This window comes from Vicia villosa, unplaced genomic scaffold (assembly GCF_029867415.1).
Source record: "Vicia villosa cultivar HV-30 ecotype Madison, WI unplaced genomic scaffold, Vvil1.0 ctg.001530F_1_1, whole genome shotgun sequence".
Classification (NCBI taxonomy): domain Eukaryota; kingdom Viridiplantae; phylum Streptophyta; class Magnoliopsida; order Fabales; family Fabaceae; genus Vicia; species Vicia villosa.
Window position 1 is genome coordinate 246,608 of NW_026705653.1, and position 19,644 is coordinate 266,251.

A 19,644-nucleotide genomic window follows, 5' to 3' on the forward strand; every position below is an offset into this window, starting at 1 on the left:
CTAAAGTTAAGATGATATTAACAAGGTAGGTCAAAATAAGGCCAAAATCTATCAACAAAATCACACAGCAATTATACAAACGTAACATGGAAATGATACAAAAATAGAAGAAACAAATCACATGATAATACAAAATTAACCTAGAAATACTACTATTTTTATAAGCTTTTTTAATGTCAACAATTACCTAAAAATCTAACAATTTTTAATGGTTTTATTATCTCTTTATCATGTTCTATCACCTAAAGGAATGTAGAAAAAACTAAGCATAAAACCTAAAACCTACAAGATTTAGATGGAGTCAGGGGGGTGCATGGATCGAGTCAGTGTATGACAAGTAAAAGAGTAGGCCCATCAGCATGAGGCCCCAATGTGGTTTTTGTTGCAGTTTTTGTACAGAATCGGGCTCATGTGGGGGGTGCGCTAGCAGCAATGGCGTTGAGCCCAATAGTGATTTGTTTGGTCCATAGGTTCAGATTGATTATCCAATTTTTAACATCAGAATTACAAAAAGGGAATTAGGGTAACCTTATGTGCCGATTCAGATTCTGAAAAAATTTCCCTCGTTCTCGCGGCCGCTACCTTCTTCGATCGGAGCTTCTCCTTCTCGATTATGATCGTCGCCGCTCCATGAGCAAATCTCCGCCTTCTTCGCTTTCCTCTCCTCTTCTATCTACTCTACTTGAACTCTTCAGGCTTGATTCGATCGGAGAATCTTCAGAGAGAATCCAGCGATGTTGTTGATGGTGATGCGTGGTCGAGGGCTCTTGATTGAAGATTGATCGGATATTGATGATGGTGAGATGCACCGATTTTGTGAAGGTTCGCGATGGTGAAGATTGAGCGATGAAAACCGATTCCGGCAATGGATGAAGAGCTCCGATGAAGATTTCATGGTCAGTTTTCTTGCTTCAACCTTTTCTTTCACATATTTTCCTAAGAATCTCTTCTTCTTCCCTCCTCTGAGTTGTGTGGTTTTCTTTGCTTCTTCTCTGAGTCTCGTGTGTGATGATTTTGCAAGTAAATTTGATGGAGAATTGAAGATGATAATGAAGGTGATTGAAAGATTGATGATGATGGTTGGAGAGGTGTTGAACGATTCGGAGGGTGATTGATGAAAGTGGCGGTGACTGGTGTGAGGAAGAAGATGGATTGGAGGTGGTTATGGTTCAGAAGTGATGATGAATATCGATGGAGGTGTAGTGTGAGAGTGAAGTGAAAAGGTGGCGAATTCTTCTGGCCTTGTGAAAACGAATTTTTGAAGGTGAAGAGCGAAATCCAGAGGAGCTTCAATATGCAGGGCGAAGCCTATTATATAGGGATGGAAGGTTAGCTTTTTTCTTCTGATTTCCGTTGAAATTCTGTTAGTATTTTGATTCACTCAATGGTAGTAACCGAATTCTGTTAGACTGTTATATGCTTCACTTGATAGAAGTTGGTTAAGTCTGTTATGAGAAGTTGGAGGTTGTTAGGAATTGAGGTTAGTTAGTTAGTTAGGTGGTTAGAAAGGTTGGAAAGAGGTTATGTGGTGGTGGGTAATTCTGCTTTTGTTTATGCAGGGGGTTAGAGTTCTGATTTGGTGGTTATGTTAGTTAGGAAAGTAGTTACATGTTTTTCTGTTTGAGAATTGGTTGGGAGGTAATAACAGAATTCTGTTAAAGGTTTTGTGAAAGTGTTTGGACAGTTGTGGGTTTATGGTTAGACTGTTGAATTCAGTTAGAAGTAGTTATAGGTTTGGAAACTGTTAGGAAGTATGGGGCTGAACTGAAATTGTATTTAGGGATAATATTTGAACCTGAATGTGTGCACTGACTGATGTTGCTGACTGAATTATGCAGGTGCAATGTTGAATGGTTTTGGAGGATTGGCTGAATTCCCTTAAGCTTCCATAAAGTCCCAGGATCTTGACTTTTGAAAGAGATGTGAATTGGCAGATGTAATTTTATTTGCTAACTCCCTCATTTTGTTTTGAATTGGCGTGGGTATTGATGTGGTTTTATATGTGCAGGGCATGAGTTTTAACCGTGTGGGGCTGACTGAATGGTTTTCTTTAGTGATGCATGATGATTGAAGGAAGTTGATGAAACAGGGCTGAACCGTTCGAAATGCGGCTGGTTTTGAATGTGTTGGTGAGAAGTAATGCGAGATTGGTGCGTTCACGTTATCACGATGAGATGAACCGGCATAAGTGTTACAAGGGAAGAGTTTTAGTCTGAATTCAGTGACAACCATCTTGGAATGAACTTGTTTTTTGATCTGAATTGTTTTTCTTGGTTATGCAGGTTTCAACTATGGATGCTTTGTCTTGAACTAATTCTTTTGAGAACTCGCATGAGGTTGTCCGCATATTTCTTCATGTTACTTTCCACAGGTGCCATCACGTATATGCTTAAAGCATCTTCAAGGGATTATAGGCAGTGGCAGAGTGTTAAAGCCTGAGTGCTTGTAATTTTCCAGCATGAAGAGGGATGAAACCCAAGGAGAGATGGTTTACACTTGTTCTGTAAATTGAGCTCAGGAATAATCAACAGGGTATTAGTGATCAGGGTCAAAGGTCAACTATTGACAAGAAGTCAACAATTGACCAAAAATGTCAACTCTGACTAAAAGTCAACCATAGCCTTTTTTTTTTTGTAATTTTCCTTTTGGATGTAATAATAGGGATGTTGAATGGAATTTGCATACTTGTGTAGTACTTTGAATGAGAAATGATGGGAATTTGAACAATGTTGAATCGAATGATGTTTGGACCCCTGGATGTGAATTCTTCTTTTTGGTAACAATGAATATGATGGGCTTAAATTTGTAACTGATGCAGACCTTTTTTGTAATCTTTCCAGTAACACAATTGAATGGATGTAGTATAGACTTTGTGATATCCCTGACCATATTTGTGATAAGTCCCCAAATAATGTTTGAATTCTCATTTTCCCTCCATATGCATTATTTGAATTTCAGATCTCTCTTCAATTGCAACCGGATGAAGAAACCCAATTGGAACGATTCAAAACTCAACCTCACAGTTGACTTTGACCCAAAAGTCAAAGTCTTTGCGAATAGCTTCTCAAGGCTTGAAAACACCATGTCTCATTTTAATATCCATGCTTGCACTTTTATCCTCTCAAAAGCAATCACCTTTCTCCCTTAAAAGAGCAGTATTAATGCGGACCACTAACTTGCAATTGAAAGAGACCAATATTCATGAACCAAGACCCCTAATTCCATATTTCAACCAACTTGTCTGTAGTAGGAACCTTAAACCAGTAAGAACTCGATTCACCAGAGGATTTTTGACCCCATGCTTTTAGATGTTTATTTAACGAATAAATGCGATGTCATGTTAATGCCCTAATGGGGTATGCAGATGAATGCGAAGTTTAAGCCAGTTAGAAATTAAGGGTAGGACAAATTTGGGGTATGACAGCTGCCCCTATTTAATCGTCTTAAACCTGAAGGTGAGATTGGCGCTAGCTTTTCGAACCTTCGAGGTGGAAGAAGATTAAATATCAAAGTACCAGAAATTTGTCCTGAAGAGGATGGTGTAGGTGTTATTCCTTATTTTTGTTTTGATATCTGCTGGGGAAAGAGAAATTTATTTTTGTTTTTCTGGTGGAAGAATTTACAATGAGTAATGGATCTGAATGGTGGTAGCTTGTAACGTGGTAACGGTGCCAATACAAGGTTCTCAAAGGAGGTGATTGTTGTATGAAACTATGATTGGACAGCGCGGGTTTGATGGAGAGACAAGATCTACTGACCCAAAAGTTGAAAGACAAGGATAGAAAGACTCGAAATCAAGGTGAGATCAACAGATCCACGACTCAAAAGAACTGAAAAAGACGAGGATAAGGTCGTCAGACCTACGATCCACAAGAAATGAAAAAGATGAGGATAAGGTCAACGGACCTACGATCCACAAGAAAGAAAAAGATGAGGATAAGGTCAACGGACCTACGATCCACAAGAATTGAAAGAAAGGATAAGGTCAACGGACCTACGATCCACAAGAAATGAAAAAGATGAGGATAAGGTTGACAGACCTACGATCCACAAGAATTGAAAAAGACGAGGATAAGGTTGACAGACCTACGATCCACAAGAATTGAAAGGAGGGATGAACATCAACACTGGGGTTGGAGGACATCAACGCTGAAGTTGGAGCGTATCAACACTGAGGTTGGGGGACATCAACACTGAGGTTGTGAAAGGAAGGGCGTCGGCACTGAGGTCGAGGATATCAACACTGAGGTTGGACAAGAAAAGATAAACATCAACACTGAGGTTGTGAATGACGATTGGCATCGACACAGAGGTCGGTGAAGGGATGATAGGCATGAACACTGAGGTTGGACAAGAAAAGGATAGACATCAACACTGGGGTTGGGAAAGAAAGGTATCGACACTGAGGTCAAGGGAAGAAAGAATTAATATCAACACTGAGGTTGGAAATTAGTCTTGAAATGGTTTGCCAGGACGGAAGGCAAAGGATACACAACACATGGGTTGGATCTAAAAGTTTTCCCATACGGGGGAAGGGATCACGGAGACTAGTGACGACTAGACTCGATCGAAAGACATAATCACGAAGATGTTGATGCTGGCGAAGCATAAGAATTGCATTAATCCCTCAGGCCAAAGGCGGGGTGTAACTCTTCAAGAGCGGCCATCGTTCGAATTGCCACACACCAAGTATGGTTATTCAAATGATTGGAAAATGAGGTGGGTTGAATGCCCACCCTCACTCACACTCTAATCTTCACGCAGCACACGGGAAATAACCTCGGAGACAACGATTCTGACGAAGAAAGACAGGAGAGAGAAGATAAGATTTCTTTTCGGGATTGAGAATACCAGGTATTGGCACCATGGTTTGAGGAGATTTGTGATGTAGTAGCAGATATCAATCTGAGTTTGTAAGGACAACTTTTCTGTGGGGATGTATCATCGTCTTGATTGAATGTTGATTTGTATTACCTGGCTTATGCTTTGTATGCATGTTTGAATTTTCCTGTATGGCGTAATGCTCCACCTTGATGGAAATGCTACGCTTTTGAGGATGCAATGTTATATGCAATGAATTCTATATGCAAAAGTGCCAAATAAAGGCGTTAGTGAGATAGAGAAGCATGATCATTGGGGTCCGTTGCTTGTTGTCTTGAGATGTCATTATGAGTTGGTGTTGGAAACCATGCAGTACCAAAGATCTTTAGCAACTGCACTGAGGGTTGGAATGTAGCTTTGTTGGGGAGGAAGTGGCTTCATTTGACTTTCCCTACACCTTGAACTGCTTGGGGATGGTGAGTTTGAGGAGATTCCCTCGATTCACCATGTTGAGGATGAGAAATTCAGACAAGGGGACCAAGTTGGGAATGGAACAATTCTCGTGAGAAATAAACTCATGTGCTTGGGGAGAGACCGAAGTTCCAGGAGAAATAAACTCCTATAATCGAGGAGAAGGCAATAAAACTCAGAAGATTGTGCCCCAAGATTCGTGAACTATGAAGGAATTTGCCCCAAAGGATCCTTGGAGAGATTTGTCGAACCTCGACGTAACTGCCCCAGATTGGTTGAACCCAAGAGAGATTCCTCGACTTGATTGCCCCAGATTGATGGAAACTTGAACGGATGCCTCAGTCAACAGAGTCTTCACACATCTTGCCCCTTGGAGTAATCAGCCTCTGAAGTGAATGGCTCATGGAATCGATCAACTTTTTCTGCAGTTGTTCATTGTTTGATCTTCCTTGATGCCAAATGTTTATTCACAAGTAAAAGATATTTGTTTTGAAGATGATAATCTAAATGCAATGCTTATGCTAGCTTCGAAATCGAAGTTATTAAAACAAAGTTGTGACATTCAGTGTTTGAATTATTTGTCATATCGATATCAACATAAGTGGTAAGCACACATCTAGGAGTCAGTTTTACGCAACTTGGTATAATGTGCTTTTGAAATAAACCCAGCTTCAATTAGGTCTTTTATGGGTTGTAACGCGGCTTGGTTCACGGTTTTAGAAAGAAAGGATTTAAGGCTCAAAGTCTAACCTAACCCACCCATTCTTCGTGATGTTCTCCAGTCCTAAGTTCAACTTAACCTGATACGAGCGTTCATCCTTCAAGAGGAGTTTGAGATGATTGAGGAATCAATGAGGTCTTCTTGGACATGGCAGTCACTTTACCTTACATTTGGTGTCTGATCACACGAATTTGTTCTTTTGTTGAGGATCTTTATGTTGTAATCCTCGTTTTTTGCTTCTGCTTTACTTTTCCTTTTTGTTTCCCTAACTTTTGCCTGGACAAATTCTTTTGAATTTTATTTTGGAGTCCAGCGGGATGCCCTAATTTTTGCCTAAGTCACTCGTTTTCAAGTTGTTGACTTAGCGGGCTCTTTTTTTTCAATCCTTTCTTTTTTTGAATAAGTCGTGTGATCCTGAATCTCTGACTTGTGGGAGTGATTGTGACTGCCTCATTCTTTGATTGATGAGGGATTACCATTGTGGTATTGACTTTTCTAAACCTTTTGAAGGATAACCATTGTTGTATCCTTGGATGCAAACTCTTGATGAATTTTGATTGCTCGATCAGGTTAATTGAACGCTACCCTGCCCCTAGGTTAAATGTGAGGTTTTTTTTTTTTTTTTTTATATTTTTTTGTATAGAAAAGAAACTCCTACTTCAAGGCTCAAAGGGGTTAACGAGGGTCTATCTCCCTTATATCTCCAGTGTTTGGGAATTTGAAACAATGCCTGTACATCCTCAGCGGGGTTTTATTCAAAAGCATACAATTAGAGATTTTGCGTTTTTATTATTTCATCATTCTCCTTTTGATATTTTTTGCTTAATCAAGAGTTTGATATCGATAGACAGAAAGATATGAGTGAACACGAATGGATTGATTCGAAACTAGCATATGCAGTGCATTTTTATTTTTATTAAAAACAAACAAGTTTTACATGGAAGAAACATTTAACAAAACAAGGAAAATTACAAATGAAAATGCAAAAATGAATTGATGATTGCCATAGTTGAGGAGGCTTGACTCCGTCTGGACTTGTTGATCTTGAATACTTTTTGCAGCTCCTTACCAACACTTCAGATTACTTCAAAAGAAAACTCTGACGACGTCACCCAAGAGTTGTAAATTTTTGTCTTACTTTAGGGATTCGAGCAATGCGAGCGATGCAATGCTCAAGATAAGAGTACGTCTTGCTTATCCCTCGTGCGGGAGCCCCAAGCATTGTTGCTAGAGTAGTAATCGCCATCATAAATGGAAAGAATCTTATATGGTCATCAAACTCAAGAGAGCTACTTGTGGTGAAGAGGACCCAATACTCGAATCTTAACCAATTGAAATTCCGAAAAACGGGGAAGCACCTTGAGAATGGGAAGCATCATGTAGAACACTCTTGATTACCACATGGAAAAAGAATCTGACGAAGTCACTCCAGAATTGGTAATGCTTTAAGGGATTCGAGCAATGCGAATGATGCAATGCTCAAGATAAGAGTACGTCTTGCTTATCCCTCGTTCGGGAGCCCCATGAACTCTTCAATTTATGTGAAGACCATTTGGAGTGAATGATATCGCTTTGGAGTCAATGAGATCTTGGACTTTGTGTTTCAAAATATTACAATCCTCAGTTGAATGTCCGGATGTCCCAGAATGGTACTCACACTTGGCATTTAAGTCATATCCTTGAGGAATCGGTGTTGGAGGGGGCTTAGCCTCCCTTAGTTCGACCAAAGATTCATTGAGTAAATGAGAGAGCAGTTGACTATAAGTCATAGGAATCGGGTCAATCTTTCTTGGTGGTCTTCTCGGCCTTCGTGGACCTTGTTGTTGTTGGTAGTTAAGAACATGAACCTGAGGATAAGCAGGGAGTTCTTCTTCTCTATTCTCTGAAATAGCATTTGTTTCACTTTTCTCTTCTTCAGTGAATTCAGGAATATTGGCCATATCTTGGATTTTACCCATCTTTAAAGCATTTTCAATTCGTTCTCCTACGACAACCAAACTTGAGAATTCGGAGGAAGCGCATCCAATCATCATGTTCAGATAAGGATCCTTCAAAGTATTCATGAACATGTCTACAAGCTCTCGTTCCAAAAGAGGAGGTTGAACTCTAGAAGCTAATTCTCTCCATCTTTGTGCATACTCTTTAAAAGACTCACCAACCTTCTGAGTTAAACTTTGGAGTTGTAGTCTAGTAGGAGCCATGTCACTGTTGTACTTGTAATGCTTGAGAAAAGCCTCTGCTAGTTCATCCCATGTGCGGACATGAGTTCGTTCAAGTCGTGTATACCACTCAAGGGATGCCCCACTTAGGCTATCCTGAAAGAAGTGCATGAGAAGCTTATCATTTTCTGCATATGGTGCCATCTTGTTGCAGAATGCCTTGATGTGACTCATCGGGCAAGTGGTACCCTTGTATTTCTCAAAACTGGGGACTTTGAATTTAGCAGGAATCTTGATATCAGGAACTAGGCACAAATCAATAGCATTCAAACCAGAGGAGCTTCGACCTTCTAAGGCATTCAATCTTTCTTCCAGGAGATGGAATTTTCTCTCATTTTCCTCGATTGGGAACTTGAAAGCTTCAAATTCAGAATCGTTCTCATGATGTGAATCCTCCTTATTAGGAATTTCCACGAGCACAGGTTTTGACCCCCCATTAGCAACAGTGGTCGGAGTACCATTAGCCAACTTAGCAACACTTTGTCTTAGCTCCTCTTGCCCCTGAATAACGACATGGAGAGTCTCTAAGAGTTGGGTCATCCTTTCCCCCATAGTATCCAAGTCTTTACGAAGTTCAACCTGATTTTGTTCAAGACGGTCCATGATCCTCTTCTGATTAATCCTTGTATGATACAGATGTAGGGAAGTCAAATTTGTTAATGAAGCAGAAATCTGGATTGAAAGAGGACCCCAATAAGCTTCTGATAGAACTATGAGATGCATGATAATATGAATGCAATGTTTCATTTATGAGAGATCCTAAAGTCTTTTCACAATCTTTCATTTTCTTTCTTTTTTATCTCTTTTTGGAATCAAAGCCTTATTTTGTATATAATATCTTTTCTTTTTCTTTTTTTGCTTTTCTATTTCCTTTTTCTTTTTCTCCTTCTTTTTTTTTTTTGGAAATAGACTTTAGGATCTTTCATAAATGGAGTGGATAAAACAATGATGTTATGCAATGCAGAGGCATGGGATCAAGGTCCATATAATCTTAGTAACCACCATACAAACTTCTGAATAACTGATATAGATCAGATGTCATGAGATCAAAGGTTCGGCCTTGTATCATGGAACCATAGGAACAATAGTCACCATCATAACAGAATAGTCACCAACGGTACCTGTCATGTATATCCCTCCCCACTCACAGGTGTAGTCTAGGTCAAGGTAGGTCAAAATGGCAACCAGCGTTATCAGTCCTCCTGAGGCACCAATGTTGTTGCATCTACATGCCAACAATGATACCCCATTTGGACCTCGACTGGGCGTGGGTCTCATGATCGCACTAGACAAGACCTGACATCTCATCGGCGTCATGACTATCCACTCTATCCTAGGTATCCTATGTGTCACTCTGGCCTGGGTATTGGGCCTTTTACCTCATAGAACATCCCACCCAACCTGCAAAACAGAACAGAAGACCCCAAGGAACACAGAATATAATCCATATGCATGATGTGCAAACAGAAATAAACATGATATGCAAGCAGAAAAATAAACATGCAAACATATATACAAGGTATAGACATAAAAACAAATAAACACCCAGTAAATAAACAAACAACGCAGGCTAGGATCGACTCGCCAAGGATGGACCAGCAACAGGTCTAGCAACATCCCCAGCAGAGTCGCCAGCTGTCGCACGCTCGCGAAAAATGAACAGAGTCGCCACCAATATATTTATCCCATAAGGGAAAGGAATATCAGAAAACCTAACAAAGGAAGGAACAGGGTCTTGCGACCAGAGAATCAAGGTACGGGAGTCGGTTACGCGAGGGGAAGGTGCTAGCACCCCTCGCGCCCATCGTACTCGATGGTATCCACCTATGTTTGTTTCTATCTAATGGGTGTAAAACTATGTCTATGTCTATATGCGAATGAATGCAAAATGTAGGGAAAATAAAAAATTGTACTCGCACGGGCCCTACCCCGCTGCCTACGTATCCTTTTCAGGAATCAGAGTTACCGTAGCTCGGCTCACGATTTTCTGTTTGTTTTTGTGTTTTTTAGTTGGGCGGCGTTAACGCTCACGCTCTTGCACAAGGGGACAGCCTAGGATGCAATGGAGCGGAGATAACTTGCCCTTAGAAAGGAGAAAAAGAGATTGGTTTGTATCTTTTAAGGGTAATTCCGTGATGACGAGAACCCACTACAAGGTCTCGCATCACTTCCTTACTTTTGTTTTAAGTCTGAACATTCATTAGTGTTTTTTGAAGTGTTTTTGGTTGGTGTTTTTTAAGGGGGTTTAATTTTGTGACTTAGATCATACCAAAAAGAGTTTGTTTTGCATATTTAAAGAACGCACATCGAGGCCTACGCCACAATCGTTTCTCTAAATAACGGTTAAGAAATACATCGAGGCTTCACACCTCAATCATTTCTTCTCCGCTAAGTAAAAGAGATACAAAAAGGAGTTTTTTATGAATATTTAGAGAATGCACATCGAGGCCTACGCCACAATCGTTTCTCTAAATAACGGTTAAGAAATACACCGAGGCTTCACACCTCAATCATTTCTTCTCCGCTAAGTAGGAAAGAACGTACATCGAGGCCTACGCCTCAATCATTTCTTTCCTACCATGAAATATAGCAACGGTATGATCTTCATCGATTTTTATTAAGTATTTTAAAAGTTGAAAAGAAAAAGAAGATGAAAAAGGGGAACTATCTCTAAATTCTAATCTAGGTCATTCTAATTCCTATTTATGTACGAAAGGAATCTAAAATAATATGGCGTCTAAATCTAAAGTTAAGATGATATTAACAAGGTAGGTCAAAATAAGGCCAAAATCTATCAACAAAATCACACAGCAATTATACAAACGTAACATGGAAATGATACAAAAATAGAAGAAACAAATCACATGATAATACAAAATTAACCTAGAAATACTACTATTTTTATAAGCTTTTTTAATGTCAACAATTACCTAAAAATCTAACAATTTTTAATGGTTTTATTATCTCTTTATCATGTTCTATCACCTAAAGGAATGTAGAAAAAACTAAGCATAAAACCTAAAACCTACAAGATTTAGATGGAGTCAGGGGGGTGCATGGATCGAGTCAGTGTATGACAAGTAAAAGCGTAGGCCCATCAGCATGAGGCCCCAATGTGGTTTTTGTTGCAGTTTTTGTACAGAATCGGGCTCATGTGGGGGGTGCGCTAGCAGCAATGGCGTTGAGCCCAATAGTGATTTGTTTGGTCCATAGGTTCAGATTGATTATCCAATTTTTAACATCAGAATTACAAAAAGGGAATTAGGGTAACCTTATGTGCCGATTCAGATTCTGAAAAAATTTCCCTCGTTCTCGCGGCCGCTACCTTCTTCGATCGGAGCTTCTCCTTCTCGATTATGATCGTCGCCGCTCCATGAGCAAATCTCCGCCTTCTTCGCTTTCCTCTCCTCTTCTATCTACTCTACTTGAACTCTTCAGGCTTGATTCGATCGGAGAATCTTCAGAGAGAATCCAGCGATGTTGTTGATGGTGATGCGTGGTCGAGGGCTCTTGATTGAAGATTGATCGGATATTGATGATGGTGAGATGCACCGATTTTGTGAAGGTTCGCGATGGTGAAGATTGAGCGATGAAAACCGATTCCGGCAATGGATGAAGAGCTCCGATGAAGATTTCATGGTCAGTTTTCTTGCTTCAACCTTTTCTTTCACATATTTTCCTAAGAATCTCTTCTTCTTCCCTCCTCTGAGTTGTGTGGTTTTCTTTGCTTCTTCTCTGAGTCTCGTGTGTGATGATTTTGCAAGTAAATTTGATGGAGAATTGAAGATGATAATGAAGGTGATTGAAAGATTGATGATGATGGTTGGAGAGGTGTTGAACGATTCGGAGGGTGATTGATGAAAGTGGCGGTGACTGGTGTGAGGAAGAAGATGGATTGGAGGTGGTTATGGTTCAGAAGTGATGATGAATATCGATGGAGGTGTAGTGTGAGAGTGAAGTGAAAAGGTGGCGAATTCTTCTGGCCTTGTGAAAACGAATTTTTGAAGGTGAAGAGCGAAATCCAGAGGAGCTTCAATATGCAGGGCGAAGCCTATTATATAGGGATGGAAGGTTAGCTTTTTTCTTCTGATTTCCGTTGAAATTCTGTTAGTATTTTGATTCACTCAATGGTAGTAACCGAATTCTGTTAGACTGTTATATGCTTCACTTGATAGAAGTTGGTTAAGTCTGTTATGAGAAGTTGGAGGTTGTTAGGAATTGAGGTTAGTTAGTTAGTTAGGTGGTTAGAAAGGTTGGAAAGAGGTTATGTGGTGGTGGGTAATTCTGCTTTTGTTTATGCAGGGGGTTAGAGTTCTGATTTGGTGGTTATGTTAGTTAGGAAAGTAGTTACATGTTTTTCTGTTTGAGAATTGGTTGGGAGGTAATAACAGAATTCTGTTAAAGGTTTTGTGAAAGTGTTTGGACAGTTGTGGGTTTATGGTTAGACTGTTGAATTCAGTTAGAAGTAGTTATAGGTTTGGAAACTGTTAGGAAGTATGGGGCTGAACTGAAATTGTATTTAGGGATAATATTTGAACCTGAATGTGTGCACTGACTGATGTTGCTGACTGAATTATGCAGGTGCAATGTTGAATGGTTTTGGAGGATTGGCTGAATTCCCTTAAGCTTCCATAAAGTCCCAGGATCTTGACTTTTGAAAGAGATGTGAATTGGCAGATGTAATTTTATTTGCTAACTCCCTCATTTTGTTTTGAATTGGCGTGGGTATTGATGTGGTTTTATATGTGCAGGGCATGAGTTTTAACCGTGTGGGGCTGACTGAATGGTTTTCTTTAGTGATGCATGATGATTGAAGGAAGTTGATGAAACAGGGCTGAACCGTTCGAAATGCGGCTGGTTTTGAATGTGTTGGTGAGAAGTAATGCGAGATTGGTGCGTTCACGTTATCACGATGAGATGAACCGGCATAAGTGTTACAAGGGAAGAGTTTTAGTCTGAATTCAGTGACAACCATCTTGGAATGAACTTGTTTTTTGATCTGAATTGTTTTTCTTGGTTATGCAGGTTTCAACTATGGATGCTTTGTCTTGAACTAATTCTTTTGAGAACTCGCATGAGGTTGTCCGCATATTTCTTCATGTTACTTTCCACAGGTGCCATCACGTATATGCTTAAAGCATCTTCAAGGGATTATAGGCAGTGGCAGAGTGTTAAAGCCTGAGTGCTTGTAATTTTCCAGCATGAAGAGGGACGAAACCCAAGGAGAGATGGTTTACACTTGTTCTGTAAATTGAGCTCAGGAATAATCAACAGGGTATTAGTGATCAGGGTCAAAGGTCAACTATTGACAAGAAGTCAACAATTGACCAAAAATGTCAACTCTGACTAAAAGTCAACCATAGCCTTTTTTTTTTTGTAATTTTCCTTTTGGATGTAATAATAGGGATGTTGAATGGAATTTGCATACTTGTGTAGTACTTTGAATGAGAAATGATGGGAATTTGAACAATGTTGAATCGAATGATGTTTGGACCCCTGGATGTGAATTCTTCTTTTTGGTAACAATGAATATGATGGGCTTAAATTTGTAACTGATGCAGACCTTTTTTGTAATCTTTCCAGTAACACAATTGAATGGATGTAGTATAGACTTTGTGATATCCCTGACCATATTTGTGATAAGTCCCCAAATAATGTTTGAATTCTCATTTTCCCTCCATATGCATTATTTGAATTTCAGATCTCTCTTCAATTGCAACCGGATGAAGAAACCCAATTGGAACGATTCAAAACTCAACCTCACAGTTGACTTTGACCCAAAAGTCAAAGTCTTTGCGAATAGCTTCTCAAGGCTTGAAAACACCATGTCTCATTTTAATATCCATGCTTGCACTTTTATCCTCTCAAAAGCAATCACCTTTCTCCCTTAAAAGAGCAGTATTAATGCGGACCACTAACTTGCAATTGAAAGAGACCAATATTCATGAACCAAGACCCCTAATTCCATATTTCAACCAACTTGTCTGTAGTAGGAACCTTAAACCAGTAAGAACTCGATTCACCAGAGGATTTTTGACCCCATGCTTTTAGATGTTTATTTAACGAATAAATGCGATGTCATGTTAATGCCCTAATGGGGTATGCAGATGAATGCGAAGTTTAAGCCAGTTAGAAATTAAGGGTAGGACAAATTTGGGGTATGACACCCTATAATTTTTTTTAACAATAAATACATAAGGATAAAAGAAATAATTGGATAAAAAAATATTTTCATTTGACATTGTTCAAAAATAATACAAGTATGGATCTTTAAATCAATGTTTATACTACATCAAAATATAAACCACTATAAAGAGACTTCTTCTTCTTATTTTAATATCACCCTCTTAACATTTTTTGTTGCAAAATCATTAATAATTTGTTCATAATCAAGGTTCTTCAAAAAATTATTTTCAATTGAAATCAACACAAGACTATTTAGTCTATCTTGTGACATAGTAGATCTCAAATAAGATTTTAATAATTTTAATTTAGAAAAACTTCTCTCAGCAGATGCAACACTGATAGGAATAGTCAATATTATTCTATAAGCTATGCATGCATTAGGAAAACAATTAAAAATCTTCAAAGAACTCAATAACACATAGCTTGATTTTGATTCAATTGTTAAAACTTCTCTAATAACTTTCAATTCTTCAAACAAAATTTCACCATCAAGATCAAGAGAATCGTCATGTTTTAAACAAGTTTCAAGGTGTTTACAACATGCTTTCAAGTCCCTATAGATAATTAGCTAAGCCTTTCAATACTAAACAAGAATCCAAATCATATGTGCTATACTGCTCAAATCTTCGATCAAGTGAGCCAATTATTTGATCTACAATATATAAGAAATAGTGATTTCAAAAATACTCTTCATCAGACTTGAGATTCAGTTGTGTGGGCTGAGATGGATTTTTATCATATTGTTGTTTTCTACGAATTTAACGTTTTTGAATAAACACACATTCAATTTCCATTTCATTCTCAATCTTTTCAGCATTAGCCTTAGCATTTATAAATCCAAATTCTCTATATTCTTTTATTAATTTTGACTTTGTAGTGCCCCTATATATTTGTTAGCCAGTATTTTAAAAAATATATATAAATTTTAACAAATATTTTTATAATAGAAAACTATTATTTTAATATATATATATATATATATATATATATATATATATATATATATATATATATATATATATATATATATATATATATATGGATTAAAAATTTTGGTGCCCCTGAAATTATGGGGCCCTGGGCTCCCGCCCCACTAGCCCATGCTCAGGGCCACCCCTGAAACCAATTGATCTTGTTATTTCTAATGTCAAGATCTATCATATTGTGCTTGTTTCAAAAGAAGAACATAACCATGGAAGGATCATTCATAATACAACTCATACAATGTTAAAATTAGAAACCTCTGTGATATCCAAAAGGTATATCACATCCAAAAAAATTTATTGTCTTTCCAATTGATGATAGCACCTCATTCAACTTCACAAATGACAAACAAAAAGAAGAAAAATCAAACTATAAGACTAGCCTAGTTAATGCAAATTTACTCAACATAACCCGTATCGATTTAAAATTGAATTTGCATATGATGACTGATAACATGTTAAATGATCCATTTAATTAGCTCGATTTGTATTCATTTTAGGGTAGATTCATGCATTTGTGTGGTGTTAAGCTGGTTTTCTGTTGTATATTTGAGGTACTTATCATTAAGAGGTCTCTGCATGGTAAAACAATGAAAATGGTGAAAAGGCAATGTATTCTAAGTTTCATGTTGTCATGACAGGCAAAACCTAGTCATGACGGGCGTCACGTAGTCCTGAAGATAGACCGTCAACAAAAAAATAAGAAACAAGAAGTGTTAGTCAACATGCCATGATGGGCAGATCGTCAGCCCAGCTGACACTCATCATGATCCGTGTTCAAGACCCCCTTTGAAGGAGTAATGACGGTTGACTGCCACCCTAGCTGACTCCCGTTATGATGTTAATTCCCCGAAAAATTGCACCAGTATCAGCAATTTCTCCCACACTTTCTCCCACTCACTTGGCATAAATTTAGTAGTTCCTATACGAGTTTGAGGCTACAAATAGGACCTTAGTTCATTATTTAGGATCCAAGCTTTGTTAGAGCCATAAATTCACCTATAAAAGCATAAACAACTCACATTGTGGTGTTTATGCACTTAATTTCCTGCATTATCTCAAGTTTATTGTTGTTGCCTTTTAAGTTCATAATTGCTACTATTTCTTTGCTACAAGTATTATTTTCTTGTTATTTCAATTCCAACTGCTATACCAGATAAAAGTCTCCTTTAGGATCAATTTTATATGCAATTTTTCAGTATTATTTCATCAATCCAGGTTCTTTAAAGTGTTGATTTTTATTATGTAGGCCATGTTAAATTGCTTTTTTTAAATTGTTTTTTATTGAAGGAATCTAATACAGGAACAATATTAAGAATAGGAAAGAGAAACTTGTAATCCAAGTTGCAGGATATAGAAGAGTCTTTGGTTTCAAAGCAAGAAACATAGCATATATAGATAATAACAGTAATAAGAACAACAACAATGACAAAAGTGAAAATAATTTTGGTAAAATATCATGCCACAATAATTAATCTGAGATGTCTGACACACATTGCTAGACCCTACAAAGGAACTTCCTTCAAACTAAATGAAAATGAGATTCTTACAAATTATTTATGTTAATCCTTTCGCTAGATTGGACAATGAGGACCCGTATACAAAAGTCACAAAGTTCTATGAGATTTTTGGACCGCTAGAAGTTCCAGAAACTAAGGAGGAAGCAGTATTTCGGAGATTATTTACACGTTAATTGGCTGCAAAAGAAAAAGGAGCGGTATTTAGACCAACGAACATCGACAATGACAAACTAGAATGCATTGAAGGAAAAGTTCTTGATTAGATTCTTTCCTCACAACAAATTCATGGAAGAAAAGGCAGCCATTTTGGGATTCTCCCATGGCACAATGAAACTCTTTGTGAAGCGTGGGAGAGGTACAGATTCAATCTTAAGATGTCGAAACCAATATTTTAATGATCTTATACATATCAACATATTTAGAAATGGATTACAGCAACAATTAAAGTTGTTGCTATATGCTACTGCAAGGGGTTCTCTTTTGTCAAAAACGCAAAAGATGCAATTGCAATCATTGAAATAATGGCGCTCAGTGATCATCAAGGACAACATAACATAAACCATTCACAAATAAAGAAAGGTATCATGGAGTTGAATACCAATAATTCTATTCTTGCACAAAATAAGTTGTTAACCCAAATAGTGGATGAGTTGTCTAAGTAGTTGCCTAAACTCCCACAACAATTAAAGAAAATGCATGAATCACCACAATAAAGGCAGATTGCATTTTGCGAATTTTGCAACGGAAATCATCCTATTGGATTTTGCCCTAAACTTATGAAGAGGTCAATTTTATGAACTACTACTAGAGGCCATAGCAATATCAAAATTGTTTCCAAAGAAGTAATTTCCGCTGGAATTTAGAAGATGGTCCTTCAACTAGACAACATTTTCAATACTATATGAAACCACATCTTCAAAACAAATCAAACATGGAAGTTACGCTTCAGCAATTCATACAATTGGACAATTGCTCTAACAAGATCAAAACGATACATTCATCCAAGACCTTACCAACCAAATTGGACAGTTGCTCTAACAAGATCAAAACAAAAAACAATGTAAAGTTGTTACAACCAGAAGTGGACGAGGTAGTAACAATCACAAAGCGGACAAAAATGATTATTGAAGAATGGTAAGAAAACGTCGATATAAAAAGAAAATAGAAAAATAAATAGGTGGAAATATGAAATGAGGAGGAACGCCTACAAAAGGAGAAAAGAGAAAAACAAAACAAAATCACTAGTTCATAACTTGTCTTACCCTCGTAATCCAACAAAAAAATGATAAAGAGGGAAAATTTGCAAGGTTTCTTGACATTTTTAATCAATTACTAATAAACATTATATTTTCAGAAGTCTTAGAACAAATGCTTAATTATGCGAAATTCATGAAAGAGATCTTGACCAAAAAAACAAGATATATAAGGATACAATTACTATAATTCTTTAAAGAACATTGCCTCAAAAGTAAAATGGTTTGGGAAGAGTTACATTGCCCATCACTATATGCAATATCAATGTAGGCAAATCACTAGTTGACTCGTGCGTTAGCATCCCCTTATGAGTTCTTGGAAAAATTGAGGATCTCGAATTAAAAAAGACAAAAATGACTTTGCAGAAAAATCTGTAAAGCGTCCCTCCATTATTGCAGAAAAATGTATGAGCGAGAGTGGAGAAATTATTGTTCCCAATAAATATTGAAAAAGATCACGAAATCCCTCTTAATTTATGAAAACCTTTAATGAAGACAATTCTATCTTCTCAATTCTCATTTTACTGCGAAACACATCATATTTTATAAAAGAAATGTTGATTTTTCAAAAACAGTAGTTTAAAAAAAATTTAAGATGAAAATGATATTTAACTTTAAGATAAAAATGTATAAAAAGATAAAGACCAAACTCCATCGAATATAAGAAAGACAATGATACGAAACTCACCAATAAATCACCCTTAAGTTATTAGAATTTGACCACTTTTTATTATAAATTCCATACTTTGGAATATAATTTCTCACTAATATATACATGGTTGATTCCTTGATGATAGCATCCGTTGATTTATTGGTTTCAGAAAGCAATTGATTCAGCCTTTCTTCTAAATTTCTAACTTTCGGTTTAAAGATCAAACCTAATTCTGTGGGCCGGTGCTTACAACTGACATTGATAAAAGATAGTTTACGGCACAACATTTATTCTCTTTCCACGACTTGCTCTTCCTACTATTTTCTAACATGCAAATCAGGTCCAAACACACTGCGATTTAGTTCATGCTTTATTTATTTTGAAAGAGAGAAAAGTCATTTTTATATATTGAATCTATTACGATATAATTAATTATACTTCCATATTATTTTTTTCTTAAATTTAAATTTTTTAGTCCATTTTTGAACTATTAAATTGGATGGAATTTAACTTATCGAGTTGAATTGAGACGAGTTTTAAATGATCTAAGTTCTAAATGAAAAATCCGTGACAATGTCTAATAGAGTTTTTAGTTGAATTATTTTTTATGGAATTTGAGCTGAAACAAATTTGAATCAACTCTACTGATTTTTTACCCTAACATAGTAATAAATACTCCATGCTAGCATAAATTTTTTTTTAATCAACTCTACTAATTTTTTACACTAACATAGTAATAAATACTCCCGAAAAGCAAAAATATTGTTTTTCTTTTACAAAGCAAAAATATTGTTACTTTTCAAACAATAATTTATTTA

The 19,644-nt window shown here is 37.2% G+C and overlaps 2 long non-coding RNA genes across 2 annotated transcripts; both read left to right on the forward strand.

Annotated features, from left to right (window-relative positions):
• Window positions 1-505: 505 nt before the first annotated feature.
• Window positions 506-2,750, forward strand: LOC131635650 (uncharacterized). Its single transcript, XR_009293842.1, has 4 exons — window positions 506-896; window positions 1,022-1,328; window positions 1,839-1,936; window positions 2,009-2,750. It is a non-coding gene; the product is annotated as an uncharacterized LOC131635650 (long non-coding RNA).
• Window positions 2,751-11,481: 8,731 nt separating this feature from the next.
• On the forward strand, window positions 11,482-13,788 carry LOC131635651 (uncharacterized). The gene is made up of 4 exons (XR_009293843.1): window positions 11,482-11,871; window positions 11,997-12,303; window positions 12,814-12,911; window positions 12,984-13,788. It is a non-coding gene; the product is annotated as an uncharacterized LOC131635651 (long non-coding RNA).
• Window positions 13,789-19,644: the final 5,856 nt, after the last annotated feature.